Source organism: Schistocerca cancellata, chromosome 7, assembly GCF_023864275.1.
Source record: "Schistocerca cancellata isolate TAMUIC-IGC-003103 chromosome 7, iqSchCanc2.1, whole genome shotgun sequence".
Classification (NCBI taxonomy): Eukaryota; Metazoa; Arthropoda; class Insecta; order Orthoptera; family Acrididae; genus Schistocerca; species Schistocerca cancellata.
This window is the reverse complement of record NC_064632.1, coordinates 208,566,507-208,590,532: the sequence shown is the minus strand read 5'-3', so window position 1 is coordinate 208,590,532 and position 24,026 is coordinate 208,566,507.

The window sequence follows — 24,026 nt, the reverse complement described above, 5'->3', positions numbered from 1 at the left end:
TTATTCTTGATATTTGAGTTATGGATATTTTTTGCATTGTGTTGTTTTCAGGGAATTCATTGTTTTAATGTCGTTGACACATGTGTTTTTTTTATTATTGTAGGGTTATTTTCAGGTATTTGTTACTGTTGTTCTTGTTGCTATCTGTCGTTAGTTACTCGTTTCGGAAGGAGGACACGGATGATAGATGAATCGTTTCCTTAGTTGGCGACTTCGTTATGACATCCTGGATGATGGGAATGTTCCTGGGTTCGCCATATATCATTGGGAGTGGAGCAGAATGCTTAGCTGTGTTTCACACGTTCGTTTGAGGTATATATATCTCTAGGCAGTCGGATGCTTTCCTTATGAGACATCATTGGACATTGAAATCAACAGATCAGAGATACGAAATTCCGAGACTGCTAGATTTTGTTTCGGACTGATATACAGAGGCACGGGGAATGACGTTTTTCATGGAGGTGCTGAAGGAGTATCATAATCACAGTAAATTAAGAGCACTCTTATGACAGTTTGAATATGTTGGCCACAACCTGTTGTTTGTAGGAAGTGAACTTGGTTAAATACGGGAGAGAAATTAATAAAACCGTTGTCCGCGATAGTAGAGTAGGAGAAGTTCCGAAATTAAATGATGTACTTGCTCATTTTCAAAAAGCGGTGATCGCTATGAAGAGTGAGGTGCTATGGCTTTCATCTTGGGAAGGGTTTCTGTCTTAGGTGTACACTCACTTGTATGACTGTCAATACACTAACGCGGAATTCACTGCATTGGCCAGAAGGGCCATTAAGGGTGTTACACTTCCAGAATTTAGAGAACCTTGATGCCACTCTCCACCCTGTACTTACACATTCATTACACATATTTATCGATTCACAGCAGGGGAAGATTTCGGTGGAGCGGATGTTACATTATATCGAAACCATTCAAGAAAATCGTCAAATCATGATTACATAGATGATTTTCAGCAACCAACATGTGTCTTTACTAGGTATTTGCATATTTTATTTATGCAATAATCTCAGAAGGGCACAACCTAACGATCAGCCGAGACACCAGTTGCCAGTCGAGTGTTTAGCAGGCAATGGCAGTGGGAACGATTGATGGAAGTAGAAGTCCTGTATTAGGTGGTATAAACTTCACATTCAGGATTGTATTGTAGTAAGCTCCTGGAGACCTCCCATTAAGAGTCAGCTCATGCTATAAATGGATAAGGAAGGACCCATGTGGGACACCTCAAGAGTGGAAGGCTCGGTCTTCGAAGATTCTGGACGAATCTTTCGAAAGAGGGGATGTGTGTTGCACACCAGAAATTTATATGCGCGAGTTGCGATTATCTTGAACGTGTTGTTCCCACTTGTGGTTCCGCAGTAGAGGCAAGCCTGTCCGAAGTCCTAACAGAGTAAGCCGTAGGACTTGGACGGGCGAGCCACGTCCAACTTCAATGCCGCATAATAGTATGACCAAGAGTGAGGTGATGTTTTATAAGAGACACTTGCGCACTACCGAGAAACTGACGCGTTGCAAATTTAACTGGGTGTAGGAACCCGTACTCGGGGCACAGCGAGCTAGTAAAAGCTGAAAGCCAAGTAACATGAAATAAACATACTCGTCCCCCTATAATAGTACTAAGTCGGACGCGTAGTTCTATGGTTATAAGTGATCGAGCGTAGGAACTCAAAGCATGACGTAATGCCTCCATTCTGTCTGCTTAATAAACTGGAGAGAATGATGTCATTTGTGTTTCAGAGAAACCACGACCCTCTCTTGGTGATGTTAATCTACTGGCAATCTGGCAACGAGGCACACCATGTCTGTGACGTGACGGCTGCGGGATTTGCAGGAAGTTTCGATGATGTGGGGAGCTTGGGCCCAGCCAATCTCCACCCCATGAACTACTTCGGTCGATGGACTACCAGATGTCTACAGTCTGGCTGCGAGAGATGCTCACTTGCGGTATCCTAGAAACCTAGACGTCCTTGGCCACCAGGCGCGCAGAATTAGCTTAGTGGTCTAAGGCGCTGCAGTCATGGGCTGTGTGGCTGGTCCCAGCAGAGGTTCGAGTCCTCCGTCGGGCATGGGTGTATGTGTTTGTCTTTAGGATAATTTAGGTTAAGTAGTGTCTAAAGTTAGGGACTAATGACTTCAGCAGTTAAGTCCCATAAGATTTCACTCACATTTGAATATTTGGCCACCGTCTTCGTCTATCTCTGGCGAGTGACTAGGGCATCGCTGGTCCTCATCAGGACATCTATCGTCAGCTGCCACACCCAAGTGCACAAGAGGGGACAACGAGAACGGGGGGGGGGGGGGTGGGGGGCTGTTTACCCGACATACTCAGGAGGACCTGGACAGCCAGCGCTCATCTTTGTCGCTGGCGGCAGCCACGGCGGCCCAGGTTAACAGGCGTCAGCGCATTCCGCGGTCGGCTGAGTTTTCAAGAACATAATGCGACACTGAGGCTAGACGGAGTGCTGTGTATGGCTGCTTCAACAGACCTGTGTCAGTGCTATGACTGTTTCACTGCAAGTTCGGGTTTGAATATGCCCGCTCCTTCACCATTTCCCTCACCCGTCCTGATGGGTAGCGACGAGGGATAGGCTGGGTAAATTCAGTACAGAGATCACAGTTTTCCTTGTGCTGATGAGGAGGTTTCTCTTTTACCTTTTTGACTTACATTGCATCATACAGGATAATGTTTTTTGTTTTGATTTTGACGTATTTACCCTTGTTACATGTTACAATTTTTATTGTTAATTCGTTTTCACAGTTGTCTGGGATTTAGGCTTCATCATGTTTTTTCGTATTCATTAGAACTGGATTTGCTATATTGATTAGATTTTTCTACCTGCTACATAGGAGTCAATAGTTCAGATGCTATTAGATGGAGTCATATCTGGAGTAAGTATGGTGCCCTACAAAAATGATGTCATTATAGTGGAAAAAGGACGTGAGTTTGGTTAATAAATTAGTGTTTGAAAATTAAAGTTTTCTTAAAAATACCACCTCTACACTCACCTGTGTTTGAACAGTCTTGAGTCGTTTGTGTATTGTTAGAGCATGTCGAGTATAATGGAATATAGAACAATTCATATTTAAATTATTTGTTTAATTACTATTAGTATGAATCTGGACTTTAAAAAATTATATATCTGGAGTGGGCATGCGGTGGATTGTGGAAAGAGGATGTCAGCTAGGGCTGCTTGTGCTTCTGTGATCATCAACGCAGTTTTTCTAATGAATAATTGATGTTTGTGGAGCGATAATGTAACTTTTAGTACATCATTCCTACAAAGATTTAATGTTTACACTGATGTGTTTAATTCGATACAATTTCTGAATTTAGTACTACTTGTGGTATTCTGCAAAATGATTCTATAGCTCCTGTTGATGACATATAGAGAGGTCGAAAAAAGGCCCGGGAGTAGACAACATTCCATTAGAACTACTGACGGCCTTGGGAGAGCCAGTCCTGACAAAACTCTACCATCTGGTGAGCAAGATGTATGAGACAGGCGAAATACCCTCAGACTTCAAGAAGAATATAATAATAGAAATCCCACAGAAAGCAGGTGCTGACAGATGTGAAAATTACCGAATAATCAGTTTAATAAGTCACAGCTGCAAAATATTAACGCGAATTCTTTACAGACGAATGGAAACACTGGTAAAAGCCGACCTCGGGGAAGAGCACTTTGGATTCCGTAAAAGTATTGGAACACATAGGGCAATAATGACCCTACGACTTATCTTAGAAGCTAGAATAAGGAAAGGCAAACCTACGTTTCTAGCATTTGTAGACATAGAGAAAGTTTTGACAATGTTGACTGGAATACTCTCTTTCAAATTCTGAAGTTGGCAGAGGTAAAATACAGGGAGCGAAAGTCTATTTACAATTTGTACTGAAAGCAGATGGCAGTTATAAGAGTAGAGGGGCATGAAAGGGAAGCAGTGGTTGGGAAGGGAGTGAGACAGGGTTGTAGCCTATCCACGATGTTATTCAATCTGTATATTGAGCAAGCTGTGAAGGAAACAAAAGAAAATTTCGGAGTAGGTATTAAAACCCATGGAGAAGAAATAAAAACTTTGAGGTTTGCCGATGACATTGTAATTCTGTCAGAGACAGCAAAGGACTTGGAAGAGCAGTTGAACGGAATGGACACTGTCATGAAAGGAGGGAATAAGATTAACATCAACAAAAGCAAAACGAGGATAATGGAATGTAGTCGAAGTAAGTCAGGTGATGCTGAGGGTATTAGATTAGGAAATGAGACACTTAAAATAGTAAAGCAGTTTTGCTATTTGGGGAGCAAAAGAACTGATGATGGTCGAAGTAGAGACGAAATAAAATGTAGACTGACAATGGCAAGGAAAGCGTTTCTGAAGAAGAGGAATTTGTTAACATCGAGTATAGATTTAAGTGTCAGGAAGCCACTTCTGAAAGTATTTGTATGGAGTGCAGCCATGTATGGAAGTGAAACACGGACGATAAATAGTTTGGAAAAGAAGAGAATAGAAGCTTTCGAAATGTGGTTGTACAGAAGGATGCTGAAAATTAGATGAGTAGATCACATAACTAATGAGGAGGTACTGAACAGAATTGGGGAGAAGAGGAGTTTGTGGCACAACTTGACTAGAAGAAGAGATCGGTTGGTGGGACATGTTCTGAGGCATCAAGGGATCACCAATTAGGTACTGGAGGGCAGCGTGAAGGGTAAAAGTCGTAGAGAGAGACCAATAGATGAATACACTAAGCAGATTCAGAAGGATGTAGGTTGCAGTAGGTACTGGGAGAGGAAGAAGCTTGCACAGGAAAGAGTGGCATGGAGAGCTGCATCAAACCAGTCTTAGGACTGAAGACCACAACAACAAAAATCTAGGAATGTCAATATCCTTTTTGTTTCTGGTATCATGATAGAGTAATTTCTCTCTGGTGTCCAAATCTGCTATGTTGTTTTCAGCGAATATCAATGACAAAAAGAGATAAAGTTTTATCATCATCACTATTTTTGTCCCAGTGAACAAAGGACTGCATTTTCCCTTGGACTAACCTTATAATTATTTGTAGCACCTGTTTCAGAATCAGTACCACGTCACAGACATGACATTAGTGATAACATAACAACAGCCCATTTGTGTGTGAAGCTGAAAAGGCGAAATTAAGCTGTGATAAGATATTTATTTCCACCTGGATCAAACAATTTCTGTATGAGGTAGGACAGCTTTGATATCATTCTAAGGCATGATTAATGTGAGGTGGCGAGTTTGGTTTGGAATCAATCTATTGTCCAAGCAAATGTCGAGATGTTTGTCGTTTCAGAGATAATCAATTGGAGTGTAACAGGAGAATAAAGAATTAGGCTAGTACTTGAATGAGAGGGTTTCTAAAACTGAAAAATAGTTGGGGTCATTGTTACACAAAGGTCATGTGCCAGATAATAGTGATTTATATTTTGTTCATGAAGATGAATGAGATCCTGTAGCTAGTTATGAAAGGAGGCGAATTCTTCACCACCATGGTCACTTTAATCATGATGCTGGAAACTGTGAAATGAAGCAAGGTTTTCAATAAAACCATTTGTTGCCTGTTCTAAAATGTCAAGTTTTTATAATTATATTAAATAGTACTTATCCTCATGCTTGACTAGAGCAGTTTGATTTTGTATTTCCTTCCACATGGCTAGCCGATCACAGAACTGAGTTTGTATGTGGCTGTTTGGTGGGTGACCTTAGTACATGAATACTGAGATTGTCTAAAAACTGTGAACAATATGACGAGTTTTATCAGATATTCCTGTTAGAAGATTAAGATTGGTCTGAAGCACCGCAAGACAGAATCTTTGGCATACCTGTTTATGAAAAATATTAATAATACTCATTTCATAAATCCTGCTTCATTCTTTGAATGCATGGTGTGGAAAAATAAATTTTTTAACAGTATTTACAATCCTGCTGACTTAATTATAATTGACATGTAAAATTTACTCCCAAGTTGAGCCAGATTATTATTCCTGGTCAGGTGAAAGGATAGTTAGTGGGTTTTGAGATTTTGCTCAAAGAATTAGAATATGACAATGCTGAAGACAATGGTTGTGGCAGAAGCACCAGTGAGTTTTGTTATCCTGGTCTGAGGCCACAGTAGAATTGGAATAATGATCTCCAGCAAAGTGGTACATATTGTGATAGATATGGGAACGGAAAGTGGAGGCATCAGAGGAATTATGTGATTGCAATGAAAGCAAAAATTTTAGGAGTGGTAACAGCGATTGGATTATAAGACTGTTACGGCAAATCAAGAGCGTGAAGGGAATGGTAGTCACTGATATTGACAAGATAGAAACTAAAGTTCCTATTTTGTAGAAGTACGCTAAGCTTATCCACAGAAAAATGCTCAAGTGGATAGCCCATAGCCCCGTAGCCACATAATTGAAAACTGATGTGCGCACTTGATTGAGGGCTGAAAGAAGATTGAAAAATGCGTATGAGAAATGGAATACATTTACTTTTGTATGCATGAGTTACCTATTGATAAGTGATAGGAAAATCTCCATTCTCTGAAAAGTCCAGCGTTTCAAATATATTTTACTGTGTGTTCCAGGTGTTGGAAGCCAGTCATCTGGGGTGAGTGAGTCAGCATTTCGCAGATCTGAAATTGAAGCTTTATGAACTATTCCTTCTTTACAGTGGACTCAAGTGAAAGGGATGATTAACAGAAAAGGAGCAGAGATGAAGGGACAAGTCGGTATTGATTTTCTTTGTCAAGGTTATAGCTTTATCCGAATTTAGTAACTGTGTGGAATTTGGTTAGTGATACGATGTTAGGGGCTGATTTTTTGTTGACATACAAAGAAGTGATGGCCTTGGGGTGTGGTGTAGTGAGTTTTAAGTATAATGATGGTATGTTAAAGCATGAGGGAAGAGTTGCCTGTCGTGACTGAGTATGGTGTTCACGCAGTCCTATTACATCATTTTCCAATGAGGTCTTTGAATTTCACAAGAAATATGGAGTTGGAGTATCTGTGCTGAAGTGGTAGGCGAATTAGTGAAAGGCAATTTATTTAGTGTACTGCGACATATTTCTTCAATGTTTTCAGTGCATCCAGGGACACAAAGTTCTTTTGTGTGCGTGTTGTTGCATGATGAACATGATTTCCCTGGCTGTTATCATGTTTTCGATTAATTTTTGCTGTACCGCTAGCTCTCTTTATCTATTTAATGTCGATAAAGGGATTTTAGTAAGAGCCACAAGTCTAGCACAGAATTTTCGAAGAAGTTTTGTGTATCAATAAAGTATTGTCAGCCATAAAAAATGAAGTAAATCTAGTAAAATTGGAAATGAAGATTATAAAGTTGGTCAGATTGTGGGACGTTCTCGGACGTAAAAGTGATATTTGAAAAACCTCATGACTGGTATGTAAATAGTGTGATGATTATCTCTTCATGCACTCAGCATATAGCACTAATTATTGTTTAGAAAGTGGTGTACATGTTGATATTATAACTTTATTGAACATCTGAGGTGATGTATACTGTGATTCCATTCATAAATAGTGAATGGATTGCATGTGGATTATGCGCTGAAGAGCCAAAGAAACTAGTACAACTGTGGAATATAGCGTAGGGCCCCGGGAGCATGCAGAAGTGGTGCAACACGATGTGGTATTGATTCGGCTAATGTCTGAAGTAGTGCTGCATCGAATTGACACTATGAAATATGCAGGGCTGTCCATAAATCCGTAAGAGTGTGAGAGGTGGAGATCTCTTCTGAACAGCTCGTTGCAAAGCGTCATAGATATGTTCAGTAATGTTAATGACTGGGGAGTTTGGTGGCCAAAGGAAGTGTTTGAACTCAGAAGAGTGCTCCTGGATTCACTATGTAGCAATTCTGGGTGTGTGGGGTATCGCACTGTCCTGCTGGAATTGCCCAAGTCCACGGAATGCACAATGGGCATGAATGGATTCAGGTGATCTGACAAGTTGCTTATGCACTTGTCATCTCTCAGAGTCGTATCAGAGGTTCCATATCACTGCAACTGCACACATCCCACACCATTACAGAGCTTCCACCAGCTTGAACAGTCCTCTAATGACGACCAGGCATAATTTTTCCAGTGATCAACAGTCCAATGAGGTGTTGATTGGTCTAGCCAAAGTGTAAAGTATTGTGTCGTGCAGTCATCAAGGGTACAGGAGGCGGCCTTCGCCTCCAAAAGACCATATCGATGATGTTTCTTTGACAGGTTCGTACGCTGACACTTTGAAAACTATATAATTGTTTTTAAGGAATAATTCTACCAGAATCCTTATATGTGTGGTGTGAGAAAAACAATGTCGCAGACATCACTCGAAAGATCTGGCAGTGCTATGTACACTGGTGTGATCGTCCCTTCCTGACAGTCTGAGTTTTCAGCTCTTTACATCAGTCAATTGATTTTTGGGAGCACCCCTCAGTGGAGTTTTCGTTGTGTGTTTACAGTAATGGATCAGCGGAATTTAGAATGACGTTATTCAGTCACGTTTATTGTTAAACTTGGGTAATCAATGAGTGTGACCATTCAAAACCTGAAACAGGAGTATGGGAAACATTCCTTGTCAAGAGCACAAATTTTTCGCTGGCGCAAATCATTGTTGGAAGGCTGATAGCACGGTGAAGATGAATCTCGCTCACAGAGGCCTTCAAAATCAAAAACCGACGAGAACGTCGAAAGTGTGCATGGTCTTTCGAGACCAGACGGACATTTAACAATAAAGATAATGGGTGAACTGTCAAACTTGACAACTATCACAGTAAATCAAACATCTGACTGAAGATTAGCACACATAGAAAGTTTGTGCCAAAATCGTGCTGAGAAACCTCAGAATTGAGAAGAACAACAATTGAAGGAAGAGGTGTGTTGGTGTTCTTGAGGAGACTGCCATAAACTGCGAATGTTTCAGTAGTTTGATCATCGGTGATGAATCCAGGATTATTGAGTATGATCCTGAGACGAAGGGGCAAAGTCAGGAGTGGCATACTGAGACATCTTCTACACCAAAAGAAGCTCGAATGAGCAAATCAAAGATAAAAACAGCTCGTATTTACTTTCTTGACCGTAGGGATATCATGGACAATGAATTTGTTCCCTCAGGACAAACTGTCAACCTTGTGTTATACAAGGATGTCCTTAAAACTCTCAGGAGAAGATAAAATTGAGTGAGACCGACTGTACATGCAGACAAATGGACGCTGAACCATGATAGTGTCCCATTTAACACAGCCATTTCCATCACGGATCTTTTCACCACAATAGGCACTTCTGTTGACCCACAGGCACCATATTCACTTAATCTGAGTCGCTGTTATGCATTTTGTGTTAGCGAAACTAAAAAATTCTTAAAAGGACATTGTTTGGGACTCTGGAAACATTCGAAAGAATGTGACTGCCCTATTGAAGGCCCTAGGACTTAAAGCCTTTCGGCGCTGCTGCCAAGCCTGGGAACAACGATTACACCGACGTAAAGTTGCCGATAAAACTACTGCGTAGGAACCAATACTCGAAAAAAAACTTTGGTAGACAAAAAATCAGTTACATTACTTTTCTCATACACCTAGCATGTTTTAAATTTTTCATTTAATCTCAACGAAAAATTTAAGTCTCAGTAGTAGACGTCACTTTCTACAATGAAGGTCGTCTTCAGTATTTCCAAGTTGAGGGCCTTAGTTACACATCAGCATCTCTTTAAAAAGTATATTGAGAGCAAACGTCAAAAACAATGACCGAAGTTGTCTTTTGTATATTTTTGTGGTGTTCATAAAACCAGCATTACACCTTATTGAAAGTGTGTTGTTATTGCTAAGACTGTGCGAAAGGTGTTTCCAATTTCTGGACCCTGATCGCATATCAGTTGCCCTTGAAAAAGCATGTTGTGAATATCGTTCAACAACAATTAACGAACTTTTAAAAAAAAATTTCAGGGTGGTCACAATGTAGCCCCGCCCCCTCCTCTTGGTAATGCACATTATGTACAATGTGTTGGCATTACTGGAGTTAATCAGTCTTTTAACGTAACGTAACGTTAGTATCTACATTCTGATACTATAGCTTTTAGCAGTTATGTATGTAACTATTAAAGAAAACCTTTTTAGATATTTATCACCGAATAATTGTTTGTTTTGCAATATTGTAAAAGTGACTTTATTGTTATTGTGGAACTAAACTCCTATTTATAACGAGAAGTCTATGAAAGTTGTACTTTTAACAATGCTTTTATTTCATCATAGTTTTTTTCTTCTCCAGATAGTGAAATAAATATTGTATGCATTTCAAAAAGATGTTTTATAGTTGGTAACGATAGGTCACGAATCTCTTGGAGCAATATATGGGGTAGTTTAGTGATTCACCTACAGCTACAGCCACTCATATGTTAGGCCAGTCACTTGTTATCATTTAGCCAATTCAATTTAATTCGTACTTGTGTCCTGAACGTGGTGGTCATGAGGTCTAAAACTGTTCATAGGATGATATTGCAGTTATGGATTTGGCGAGACGGCTACAGTTGTTTGCAGTGCATAGTAATATACAATGCGTTGGATATTTACATATTGTGATGTTTACATTTTTAAATTGTAATTGTTTTCTGTCCTGCAGTGATGATTAATTCCGGCACGGTCTAGCGTTCAGTGAAATGGTATTGCAGAGCCTCAGAGATCGATTATTTTTCGCATGTTGCAACATGACTACAGGAAAGTATTTTAATTGTTATGTCTAATGTTTTATGCACTCCATTTCATGATTGTCCCTTGCATTTCAAGTTACTTAATGCACTGCTGGAATATGTGTAGAGGAACCTTCTCTTTTGGCGATTTCTAAAAATTCGGTACAGGTTCACATTTAGTTTAAGCCTAAGTGATGTATATTTATTGTTTGATTATTTTAAACTTTGCAGGGTGTACTACCCACTGAAGGATGTATTTACAGTGCGTAAGGGAATATGTGTTACCACTTATGTACCCTCCTGATATCTAGTGACAGTCCGCTGCATCAGTGTTAGTTTTAGTTTGTTGTGAAATACAGCCTTAAGTACTGCGAGAAGTATGTATCCCAACAAAAAGCGGTGTATTAATGGTTATTGGGAACTGTGGTTATCACTAATATAGTTTCTGGAAGCGGCTTGGAAAGTATACTTCCCGCAAAATTAATCTGTCATTTGTGGTCCATGGGAAGCATACTTAGCACCAGCTAAGGGGTCTCCAAAAACTTTTGGGAATATTTCTTACCACCTCTGTCTATGCCAGACATGTTATGGTAGTACACTGCTCAAGGTGTACGAAAACTGCTACAAAAATTAGTTTCTGTATGTTGTGGGATTAATACTGTTGTCAGAAGACATTGCTTCCCTCCTGCAATATACCTTATTGCATCATGTATCAGCTCGTAGCTTTATTCAGTGACAAAGTTTCAAGGATTGTTTTCACATTGTGGTAAGTAAACATTAATATCGGTAACAAATATTTTCAAAATAAAATAAAAGAAAATATAATATAAAAACTGAAAACACTGTACATTATTTTATTTACGTGTAGCGGCAACACATAACAGCACTCAAACGGGAAGTGGGAAATCCATTTACAGCCAATTTAAATACCTCACAAAGATGGCATGGTGATATATGTACGACCAAAGATTTTGGTGCTATATCTCCGAAATAAAGTTATTAAAAAGTAAATACAGTAAGCTGATCACATTTCTAATAGGCTATCAAAATATTATGTTCGCTGAGTTGCTACAAAAAATGTGCCCACGAAAGAGTTAACACAGTGTATCAGTTAAATTTTATGGCTACTCATTTACGCTCCTTCAGTCATTTATATAATTTTTGTGAGTGATTTTGGTGCACGTGTTATCTGCGCTATCTCCAGCATACCTACTGCCAATATCCGCTTTGTGAATTTAGTGATAATCTGTGATACAGATAATAAAATAATTCAGCTACATATTTGCTCTTTTTTACTGTAATGTTTACCGTAACAATCCTCTTATAGAAAATAGTATCGATGACAATCCAATATGCTGAAGATGTGATGCATGTGGTGGATACAAGGAAGGCTATTGAAACAGTTACAAAGATGGACACATTTCTATATATAGGTTCTCGACTACAGGTAAGGGGATGAGCAAGCAGGAACCACAGTGATCTAGATCGATTCAGACACATCGCCCGCATCTCGTGGTCGTGCGGTAGCGTTCTCGCTTCCCACGCCCGGGTTCCCGGGTTCGATTCCCGGCGGGGTCAGGGATTTTCTCTGCCTCGTGATGGCTGGGTGTTGTGTGCTGTCCTTAGGTTAGTTAGGTTTAAGTAGTTCTAAGTTCTAGGGGACTTATGACCACAGCAGTTGAGTCCCATAGTGCTCAGAGCCATTTGAACCATTTGATTCAGACACATCACTGATATTCTTTGTGAGAACAAGATGCACATCCGCATAAAACAAAAGATATAAAGCACAACGATGAAGACAGTGGCATTATGTGGTACTGAGCGTTGGCACACACCCAGGAGCATAGAAGTTTCACTACATTATGAAAATTAGAATTCTGAGAAGACCATTAGCCATTTCCCGCTCGACCACAGTAACAAGACAACTATCTGACAACTAACTGGAGTGGCTCCAATCAACGAAAAGATCCAAAAATGGAGCGTTCGGTGGTATGGACACATTATATACCACCTACTTTAGTCATCGGCTTAGCCTATCGTCTCACTCTTGAAGACCACAGCCAACGTGGAAGACCTTAACCGCATTGGATAGGTACTATAAACCTATATCTAAAATCAAGGAACCTAAACCCACAGATAGTGTTAGAACGTAAGAAAAGGTTTACATTGACCAAAAAAGCAGACCACGCTCCAACGGGACTACGCTACGAAGGAGAGGAAGAAGATGATGATGATGTTGGAAAGTGAGGGTATCGATATTAATGAGAAGAACAGGATCCTGAACTAGCCAAATCACAAAAACATGTTGTGAACGGCCGGAGTATAAGCGGCGCGATAACGTTCTCCCACCGAAAAGTTTAATGACGGACAGCGAGAAGAACGAGGCAAGTGTGCGAGGAGAGTTTCCCAAGGTAGCGGTACGGCTCACAAAAGTTAAGGCAACTTCGGAGGTGGCTTTTGCACGCATGAACAGGGGACGTGATAACTGGTAGGCGAAGCGAGTTCCGAAGAGCGCCACCAGATATGAGGACGTGGCGTGGAAACTTTATACACAACGAGAGGCAATACGTCACACCGAGAGGGGAGGAAGTAATGCAGCGTATAATATGCCTCGAAAACAGTAGAGGGAAAAATTGTAACCATGGAAACAGAGTAGTTTCAGCTCCGTCCCGCAATGAAAGTATGGTGAGGGGGAAAACATGGTGTGTTCTAGCCAAAATACAAGAAGAGCTTCTGTGCTGCAGCCCGAGGGATCACAGAAATGTAATAGGTGTGAATCCTCTGCAGCATGGTTTCAGGAAATGGAAAACCACCCTTGATCGGTAAATGAATCAGTAAATGTTCTGAACACCTCAGACCAATCATCGGCACAATGATTGGTATAGCTATTGCTTCTGATAATTTATTGTGACGTGCCCTGTTCAAATGAATGAAGCATATGGACGGCCTCATATGTCTCTATAACAGACTACGAAACTATTGCACAGACATTCAGATGCAACTGGAATGTTCTAAGCAAAGAAGGGAAACCAGAAAGGTGGAAGCACTGAAACACCTAAGTCGAAACAAGGTTCGGGAGTACACAACATTACATTGGAACTACTGACGACCTTGGGGGAGCCAGTCCTGACAAAACCCTACCATCTGGTGAGCAAGATGTATGAGACAGGCGAAATACCCTCAGACTTCAAGAAGAATATAATAATTCCAATCCCAAAGAAAACAGGTGTTGGCAGATGTGAAAATTACCGAACAATCAATTTAATAAGTCACAGCTGCAAAATACTAACGCGAATTCTTTACAGACGAATGGAAATCTGATAGAAGCCGACCTCTGGTAAGATCGGTTTGGATTAGATAGAAATGTTGGAACACATGAGGCACTGCTGACCTTTCGACTTATCTTAGGAGAAAGAGTAAGGAAAGGCAAACCTAGGTTTCTAGCATTTGAAAACTTAGTGAAAGCTTTTGACAATGTTGACTGGAACACACTCGTTCAAATTCTAAAGGTGGCAGGAGTAAAATACAGGGAGCGAAAGGCTATTTACAATTTGTACAGAAACCAGATGGCAGTTATAAGAGTCGAGGGGCATGATAGGGAAGCAATGGTTGGGAAGGGAGTGTGACAGGGTTGTAGTCTCTCCCCGATGTTATTCAATCTGTATACTGGGCAAGCAGTAAAGGTATTAAAATCCATGGAGAAGACATAAAAAATTTTAGGTTTGCCGATGACATTGTAATTCTGTCAAAGACAGCAAAGGACTTGGAAGAGCAGTTGAACGGAATTGACAGTGTCTTGAATGGAGGATGTAAGATAAACATCAACAAAAATAAAGCGAGGATAATGGAATGTAGTCGAATTAAGTCGGGTGATGCTGAGGGAATTAGATTAGGAAATGAGACACTTACAGTAGTAAAGCATTTTTGCTATTTGGGGAGCAAAATAACTGATGATGGTCGAATTAGAGAGGGTATAAAATATAGACTGGCAATGGAAAGGAAAGCTTTTCTGAAGATGAGAAATTTGTCAACATCGAGTATAGATTTAAGGATCAGGAAGTCGTTTCTGAAGGTATTTGTATGGAGTGAAACATGGACGATAAATTGTTTGGAAAAAGAGAATAGAAGCTTTCGAAATGTTGTGCTACAGAAGAATGCTGAAGATTAGGTGGGTAGATCACATAATTTATGAGGAGGTATTGAATAGAATTGGGGACAAGAGGAGTTTGTGGCACAACTTGACTAGAAGAAGGGATCGGTTGGTAGGACATGTTCTGAGGCATCAAGGGATCACAAATTTAGCATTGGAGGGCAGCGTGGAGGGTAAAAATTGTAGAGGGAGAGCAAGAGATGAATACACTTAGCATATTCAGAAGGATGTAGGTTGCAAGGGGTACTGGGAGAACAAGAACCTTGCACAGGATAGAGTAATACGGAGAGTTGCTTCAAACCAGCCTCTGGACTGAAGACCACAACAACAACAATTCCCATCACACACCTGCATTGAATGCTCTTCGAATTTGTTGCGGAGAAAATCCATTCGTTTTATAAAAGCTCTTGAGGTATGTGAGCTCTTCTTGCAATTTATCTACGCCGTACGCACTAAGGTCTTAAAGACACCTGTGGTCTGTGAAGGGCGATGACATCTACTGGCGTGTAGATATTGATTTGTATGTTTTGGTTTACGGTATACGGCATGACCTCATGTCCCATCAACTTTAGGGCGAACGACAACATCCAAATAGGGGAGGCAGCAATCTTTTTCTATTTCCATAATAAATATAATACTAGCATAGCTAGAATTCAGATGCTCAAGAAGCGTGATTCTATGCCTTAGAGTTTTGTAGAGAACAATACCGAATGAGGCACTCCTGGTGATATTAGACTTGCTAATCTGGACCCAGCCCCGTGAAAGTAAGGTATACTGTACTGGTTCAGAAAGGGAGAATATGGAGCAGTATAGGTTATATTGGGCACAAGAGCCACATCGAATAAGGAAATGAAAGCATACGCCGATAGAAAATGGCAATATTTCTTTGACGAGGCAAAAAGAGGAAGGAGAACTAAACATTTCCTACCTAACATATAAGAAAGATCCACATGTCATAATTCTTCCCGACGAAGGAACCTACACACTACCTGATGGGACATGGCCCATATCCTTCTTTAATGCAGAAAATACAACCAGACATCACAGACCCTTGTGAATATGGAGCAGTTGTCACACTTGAACACATCGTCTGAGAATGTGCCACTATACAAAACGTTGCAGACTACGATAGTAGCATCATTGGTTATGGAACATTTGATGACATAATAAGGATAGAAGAGGTGTGGCACAAGTGGAATTTGCTGCCATCGAAAATACACACATAAAAAAAAGTGTCACTTCGGTTCCCAGAGTTCCTAACCTGTACAGAAAAGTGGAATAGAAATCAACATAAACATTATTTCCCTCCTTTTTATATCTCATGAAAACCAAGCATAACATATTGTACCACTGTATAGTGAAACGTTCAGAGGTTGTGGTCCAGACTTCTGTACACACCGGTACCTCTAAACCTCTAATACCCAGTAGCATATAATCTTGCATTGATGCATGCCTGGATTCGTCGTGGGATACTATCCACATGTTCATCAACGCACTCCTCAACGGCAATTTGCCTTAGATCCCTTAGAGTTGTGATGGATCACGTCATCCATAAACAGCCCTTTTTAGTCCATCCCGGGCATGTTTGGTAGGGTTCATGTCTGAAGAACATGCTGGCCACTCTAGTCAAGCGATTTCGTTATTCTGAAGGATGTCATTCACAAGATGTGCACGAAGGATGCGCTACTTGTCGTCCATGAAGACGAGTGCCTTGTAAATATGCTGCCCATAATTATGGGTGCACTGTCAGTCGGAGGAAGGCATTCACGTATCGTACAGCCGTTACATCGCCTTCCATGACCATCAACGGCGTACTTCGGCCCCACATAATCCACCGCAAAACAACAGGGAACCTCCACGTTGCTGTAGTCAGTGGACAATGTGTCTAAGGAGTTGAGCCAGACCGGGTTGCCTCCAAACATGTCTCCGACGATTCTGAGGCTGAAGGCATATGCGACACACATCGGTGAAGAGAACATGATGCCAGTCTTGAGCGGTCATTTCGGCATGTTGTTGGGCCCATGCGTACAGCGCTGCATGTTGTCGTGGTTGCAAACATGAACCTCGCGTTGGTCGTCGCGAGTGAAGTTGTGCATCATGTAGCCTATTACGCACAGTTTGCGTTGTAACACGACGTCCTGTGGCAGCACGAAAAGCATTATTTAATATGGTGGCGTTGTTGTCAGGGTTCGTCCCGAGCCATAATCAGTAGGTCGCGGTCGTCCACTGTAGTAGTAGCCATTGCTCGGCCTGAGCGACGCATATCATCGACAGATCCTGTCTCTCTGTATCTCCTGCATGTCTCAACAATATCGTTTTGTTTCACTCCGACACGCCTGGACACTTCCCTTGTTGATAGCACTTCCTGGCACAAAGTAAGAATGAAGACGCGATCAAACCGCGTTATTGGCCGTCTAGGCACGATGGAACTACAGACTACATGAGCCGTGTACCTTCTTCCTGGTGGAGTGATTGGATCTGTTCGGCTAACGGACACCCTTTGTCTAATGGTAGCAGCTCATGCATGGCTGTTTACACCTTTAGGCACGGTTAGTGACATATCTGAACAGTCAACGGGACTAGATGTGTGATACGGAATCCACAGTCAACGTCTATCTTCAGGATTTCTGGGAACCGGGTTGATGCAAAACTTTTTTTGATGTATGTATTAGCACATGAACTGCAAGCATGCATTGGCTAGAGACAACAAGGAAAAGGCCATATAAGAAGACGACGAGTTGCACCATAGCAGAACATCCACCTACAGCAACCTTTCACAAGGAGAGAGGAGATGCGCCTCGGGGAGGTTTCCCTGGCAGTCACCTCCCAATCTATACAAGTGGGGTGGCAGTAGCAGGGTCCCTGTGAAAACTGAGCTGTGCCTCAGTGTGGCAGGGTCAACTATCAAGACAAATGAAAAATCTAGCTTGGTTGTGTGATCGGTTAGAGTGGTCTAATCTAGTGTGGTGTTAATGTAGTATAGTGCTGCGAAGTGTAGTGTTGTATAGTAATGTAGACAAGAATCACAAATTACAAAATTTTTGATGTCTCAAAGCAGCATAGTACAAAAGGCAAGTAGCATGTGACTCTGGATTCCAAACTATTATACGGTTAATATCTATGTGGCAAATAGCCAAAGGGTAGCCGGCAGCTGTGGCCGAGAGCTTCTAAGCTCTTGAGTCTGGAACCACGCTTCTGCTACGGTCGTAGTTTTGAATCCTGCCTCAGGCATGAATATGTGTGATGTCCCTCCATGTGAAACACGTATGAAGCGACAGGTTAGAAAACAGAATTGGTTTTCAAACTTATTATTTACTGACTTCCATATTTCATAAAGACTTTCAATTAATACTTTATGGAGATATTTAATGTATATTTTTCGAACCTACATACTACAATGATTAGTTACACTAACTCATCTGAAATTATGTTAAAATATTACGCGCTATGTTCATGTCAATTCATGTGCAACACCTGGTTCACTGTTGTATTTAGATAAAAGACTGAAGGAAAATACGAGATAAATCAGTAAAAGCAAATAAATAAGTGTCATTTTTGTACTGTATGGAGATGAGCAAGTGGTACCCAGCTACTCCTTCCTAATACCACCAACATGGCGGCAGTGGTTATCGTACACAACCGCCATACGGTGGTGACCACAGCGCCATATGCTCTCACTTCATACCACTACATAATGTTTCACTTTCTAAACCTTCAATCGTGTGTGTGTGTACATGGTCTTTACTATAGAGAGTAATTTGCATTCGGGACCCGGTATTTACTACCGCATACCAATTTTGAAACTGTTTTCAACCGGAACTTCACACCCTACTTGAATTTGTTCTTAGAATCTCCTCCACTGCCCTGAAACTGTCATCATTGAGAACTACAGTGGCACTTCAAACCATTACATCATTTTCTTAGTCTCTTTTGACGCCCGAATGATTCGGACATTATACTGATTTTGTTCAAGATCTGTAAGAGCATCTACACACCGCAACGAACCACAGATGCACTAAGTGCGTCGGCCAACAAATCTAAAAATGTCTTGGCAAATGTCTGATGCAAACACATTTCATCGAACTAGAAATTAAGTGCTATCAAAACTTCAAAAGAAGCGGATGTTTCAGATTTGTGCATTTTTATAAGTAGCCCCCACCATCACTACACAGCTCATTACAAAATGATCTACCGTAACAGTAAGGTAAGCCAAAACATCGTCTTGTCGTCAGCGAAAAATAAAACTATACCGATAGTGGACTACGTGCCATTAGTTCAAATGGTTCAAATGGCTCTGAGCATATGGGACTCAACATCTAAGGTCATAAGTCCCCTAGAACTTAGAACTACATAAACCTAACAAACTTAAGGTCATCACACACATCCATGCCCGAGACTGGATTCGAACCTGTGACCGTAGCAGCCGCGCGGTTCCGGACTGAAGCGCCTAGAAACGCTCGGCCACCGCGGGCGGCCTACGTACCATTAAGAAAAACTTATTACCCCAGTTCTTCGCACATATGGTAGCAGCTGTCCTCGTTAATAATAGCTTATATCACATCATCATCTTCACTTCGAGGCTTTTCAAATAGAGATGATTTATAATTTATACTTAAGTGGATAACAATAATACTGAGAATGAATATTGCAGTAACTTATTTTGTATAGTCAGTACGATACTATTGTACCGTCAGAAGAGCTCGTCGCTCTTTAGCTTGGGTAACAGGGAAATTTGTCAACAATGAAATATCCTACGTCATCAGGCAGGCAGTTGCGTAGCAACATTGCGATTGCGAATCGTGTTGCGTAAACACATTGTCTGTGCTTGCGTGATTTTCGTTGTGCTATTCGTTGTGTTCTAGAGCGTCTTCTTGGTGAGAAAAGCTCATTAACTGAATATCTGAAGTGCTTTTCGGGAACAGTCTTCCAACAGAGGAACTTCCAAAGCCAGCGTTGGGTGTGACGCAGTACGGAACCGTAAGTGAACATCTACATCTTCTCTAAAAAATGGTTCAAATGGCTCTGAGCACTATGGGACTCAACTGCTGAGGTCATTATCCTCTAGAACTTAGAACTAGTTGAACCTAACTAACCTAAGGACATCACACACATCCATGCCCGAGGCAGGATTCGAACCTGCGACCGTAGCGGTCTCGCGGTTCCAGACTGCAGCGCCAGAACCGCGCGGCCACTTCGGCCGGCCTACATCTTCTCTTCTTCATCTCTTATCCACACTAACATCCTTTGCCATTAATGTCACTCTAAATTACTGCTGCTGAGCGCTTTAGCACACACATGAAATCGCTTGTATTTTATTTTATTTGGATGTTTAATCACCCCAGCTACATTTTACCGAAAAATGGAAAAGATAATGTTCCCAGTGATCCGACTTGAGCTTTAGCCTATGAGAGCAGTTTTTCAAAATCGTGGGCATGATTTCGGTAACTGATGTAACCTGCTGAACTCTTTATATCCTTCAAATTCCGAAAGCTGTATATGTCCATCATCAAGAGTGTTTAGGGGCTTCGTGTTGGCTACATTCTGCGTCATATTACCATAAAGTATTGCTTTTTATTTCCTACATGTAATGGATATTGCCAAGGTTGTTTATATTGTTCATAGTCGACGAAGACCAAAACAGCGGGGTGAAAATTGATGTTGTTGAAAATTTGTGCTTGGTGGTAGCAGGGACTGATATGAATATTGTACGTAAAAGTCCAGACCGGCGAGATGTGAGCTAGAGCATATGGGAGGGAGATGGGATGGAATGAGGTGAGGAAGGGAGGGGGTTGGGTTAAAGATTAATTTTTTATTTATCTTAAATAAATCGAAATGGGTTGCTTCAAGCAAAAATGTATTTCTGTAGTCAGTAAGCTACATTAAATTTGTTAGGAAAATTGGCCTATTCAGTGCTCTGTAGCAGGGTGGTGGTGGGTGTGTGTATGGCACACACGTGAGGGAATGCAGTTGGTTGGTATTTGATGAAACTCTTCCCTCTTCGTTAGTCTGCAAACTGAAGCGCTACCAGGCAAACCGCACATTTGACCACAGTTTTATTACGTCGCTTTCTGGCTGTCTCTCTCTCTGTCTGTCTGTCTCTCTCTCCCTCCCTCCCTCTCTCTCTCTCTCTCTCTCTCTCTCTCTCCCTCTCTCTCTCTCTCACTCTCATACACTTACACGCATTTCGTTGTAGAATGAAAGCGAGGAATTTATTTAGCTAAAAGGGGCCTTGCCGCCAAAAGGCATATACTCAGTTTTGAATCTGTCAGCAGTGGACAGCATAAAACATCTGACTTCATTTTACATTTACACTGTACATACAACTCCAGCGTGTCGCACAAGTTCCGATAAAGTGGACGAAGATGTTTTCTCATTTAAACGGTCTATCTGCGTATCAACATTATCTTCCCTCTTTTGTACAAAAGTACATTCACAGTGTAGCTAGCTCTTAAATTGATTTTTGAAGTTGGTACCTGAGTAGTGAGTGACGTGAAGTGAAGGGGACCAATCATGTGTAGGACGTCGACAGTTGACCACCAACGAACAACGAAAAGTAAAGCGAAACAAATTGCAAACTTCATAATGCAACATGGGGGCTGGACAGAGTATAATGAAATCCACCTGGTACTAAAGAAATAATGTTCTGTGTCTGTTCGCGCACATCACATTTTGTTCGAGTAGAATCTATTTACAAAAAACTAGTTTCTGTTGTAATGTTCTGACAATTTTCAAGGAATCAGGGCTTTCGTGAAATCTTTTATGTTTGCAGGAAGCTATGGAAAATATTGTATGGATAATTTGTTTAGAATGTGTTTCAGGAAGCGCATCGGTGACCTCGATGTGTCTTCCTTAAGTTTTATTACAAGGAAATGGTGCAGATACATACGGGGATTAAGGACTCCACTATTCATCTGTTGTGTGGCAGAGGAAATGAGTTACAGTTTATTGCTTGTGACCTCTAAATAAATAATTTTGGATTTTGAATGTTGTTAGTTACATTATTTGTTCACTACTGTATAGCTAATATCTCTGATTACGTGTTCACTGATTTTTAGGTTTTTTGACCTTATGTTCAAAAGTATTCTCTATTTACTGATTACGTCTGACCTCTGGATGCACGAATAATATTCGAAATTTCCAGTAATATGGATCAAATATTTGGCTGGCGTTATTAACAAATTTACCCATCTTTGTCCCTGGTTTCCGAATATTTGGTATACGTAACTGACCTACGAATAGTGTGGAAATCCTCACGTCCCTCAGAATTTCGTATCATCACACAATATTTCACGTTCTAAACATACAAACATGTGTTAACATGTTCTTTAATTAGGACCTTAATGCTCTCAGGCGACGCAATATTTACTGCCTCACACGCGTTTCGATATTGTTTCGAAACGCAGCTGAACCATCTGCACGTCTGTCATTGTACTAGATGTGTCGTCTTTGAGAATTATAGTTGCCTCTTGAAATCATTGCATCTTATTTCACAGTTTCTCTCGACGCTCATCGTATTCGGACTCCATCTTAATTTTATTCAGGCTTTAAGGAAGGGTCATCTGCACATCGCAGCGAACCATAGACGCACTCAGGTCGTCGGCTTACAAATGTCAAAATTTCATGTTAAGTGTCTGATGAAAAAATATTTCTCTCATCTGCTTTCCCAATGTTATGCAAACTTGAAGAGAAGTGAATTTTCAGATGTGTTCGCATTCATAAGTAGCCGCCACTATCATTTCACAGTACATTAAAAAATGATTTCAGGTACTCCTGTGGCCAAAGAGACATGTTGTAATCATCAAAGAAATAATTATATGATATGTGTAAGTGAACTGCTTGTTTTTAAACCAAATTTATTACACAGTTCTCCAGGCACCAACGCGTAGCTGATAAAAAAATTATCGGCTTCTGCCAGCATATTAGGTTCATTTTTGGATATTTTCAATATTCTCAACATTTCTTGGCCCTGTCAGCAACTGTATAAATATTTATTTTAAATTAACAACAGCCTCAGATGCAATGTTTACCTAGATTTACCTAGGTTTCAGTTGGGATAACCCAATCTTCTTCAGAATAAAAGAAACTACGATTCGTCCGTAATGGAAACGTCAAAAACTAAGAATTATAATATAGTAATACATCGTCATATTGCAATAACTTATCCGTTGTAGCCGTACTGCGGTCGCGAAGTGGGGCCAACTCAGTTTCCCAGATACGTTATTGCAATATGACGATGTATTACTATTTTTAGTTTTTAGTTTTTGAAGTTGTCCATTATGGACAAACCGTAGTTCCTTTTATTCTGAAGAAGGTTGGGTTATCCCAACTGATGTCTAGGTAAATCTACTGTAGGTAAACATTGCAACGGAGGCTGTTGTTAATTTAAAATTAATATTTTCAGTAAATGCTATTCCTTTACCTCGCATAATAGCCAACGAAAAATTTGAGGGTGTAAGTTTAAAGCTGAAACTAACGTGGTCAGCAAGGAAAGTGACAAATTTCATAGCTTACAATACATGCACTTCTGAATTGCAGTTGATTTGGGAATTTGTGGGCTTGGCAGATCAGTCACGTATTATACGTATGGTCAGTAAACTGTCTGGATACAGTCGGAAGTAATCGTCGCTATTTGGCGTAGGTCCCAGAGGAATTTGTCAACAATGAAATATCACACAACATTAGGTGGACAGTTGCATAGCAACATTGCGATTGCGAATCGTGTTGCGTAAACATATTGTCTGTGCTTACGTGATTTTCGTAGTGCTATTCTTTGTGCTCTAGAGCTTCTTCTTGGTGAGACAAGTTCATTAATTGAATATCTGAAGAGCTTGTCGAGGAGGGTCTTCCGACAAAAGAACTTACAAAGCCTGCGTTGGATTGACACAATACGGAACCGTAAGTGATCAGTCAACATCTTCTCTCGGTCATCTCTTATCCACGCTAAAATTCTTTGCTGTTGATGTTACTGTAATCTACTGCTGCTGAACGCTGTAGCTCACGCATCAGATCGCTTGTATTTGGTTTCACTTGGGATGTTTAATAACACCAGCTACATTTTAACGAGAAAGACAAAAGAAATCCTTTCCAATACGATTTCAGATTCAATTTACGAGAGTACTTTCACTAAATCGTGGGCATGATTTCGGTAACTCTGGTAGTTTGCTGAGTCCTTTACATTCTTTA